This window comes from Orycteropus afer, unplaced genomic scaffold, assembly GCF_000298275.1.
Source record: "Orycteropus afer afer isolate SDZICR_OR568_19922 unplaced genomic scaffold, OryAfe1.0 scaffold00453, whole genome shotgun sequence".
NCBI lineage: Eukaryota > Metazoa > Chordata > Mammalia > Tubulidentata > Orycteropodidae > Orycteropus > Orycteropus afer.
Window position 1 is genome coordinate 2,389,526 of NW_006922040.1, and position 1,257 is coordinate 2,390,782.

The window sequence follows — 1,257 nt, forward strand, 5'->3', positions numbered from 1 at the left end:
AGGCATTAGTAAGCTGAAATGGACTGAAACTGGCAGTGGTGGTTATGTTTGTGTGCCAACTTGGCAAGGCCTCATTGAGTGGCTGGACAGCTGCTGGTAGTTATTCCCCATGATGAGATTGGCAATCAATCTACCACAAGCAGCTGAGTAGCTGCTTTGGGTATGTGGTCTGCTTCTAATATATAAGAAGCAGCTTTGGGAATAATCTTTACCTTATGGCACACTTGGTCCCGTAGCCATCATTTTTCAGCAGCTTGCCATCTCTGCCAACCTTGGGACTTACAATGGACTTAAATTAATGGCCTGCCATGTGGTTTGGTAACATGGGGACTATGCCTTTTTACTTGTTGACCTTGGGCTTGTCAGCCTCAGCAGCCTGAAGCTGTCTGAGTGAAGAAACACCTCTAGTTCCAGTGGGCCAAGAGCAAGAGGGAAAGCTGGAGCCCAAGGGCAAGGGACTTTTACAGAACCGCTAGAGCCTGGCACTTTGAACTCGGACTTCTAGCCTCCCATACTGTAAGAAAATAAACTTCTTTGTTCAGCCCATCTCATTTTTGGTATATATTCTTGTGAGAGCAGCAATAGGTAACCAGAACACTGGCCATTATGAATAAGACAATCATATGATCTACTATGTCAGGAATGACAAATTTGAAGAGGAATAACATCACATTCACAATCAAAAAGGATGTTTCAAGATCTATCTTGAAGTACAAGGCTGTCAGTGACAGGATTATATCCATATGTCTACAAGGAAGACTAGTTAATGCAACCATTATTCAAAGTTACACACTAATCATCAAAGGGAAATAAAAAGAGATTGAAGTTTTTATCAACTTCTGAAATTTACCAAACATGAGATCGAAATGTATTGATAAATATTAGTGATTGGAGTGCAAAGTTGGAAACAAAAAAAAGTACCAGTAGTTGAAAAATATGGCTTTTGTGTTAGAAATTATGCCAGAGATTGCATAATAGAATTTTGCAAGCCTAAAGACTTATTCATTGTAAACACCTATTATTAACAGTGACTATGCACAAGGAAATCACCAGATGGAATACACGGGCGTCAATTCTACTAAATCTGTGGAAAGAGGTCATGGAGAAGCTCAATATCGTCATTCAAAACAACGCCAGGCATTGACTGTAGAAGACACTATAATTGTTCCTGTTCAAGCTCAAGTTGAAGCTGAAGAACATTTAAAAATAAATCTATGGAAGCCAAAATATGTGTATGTTGTTGTTGTTGTTATGTGC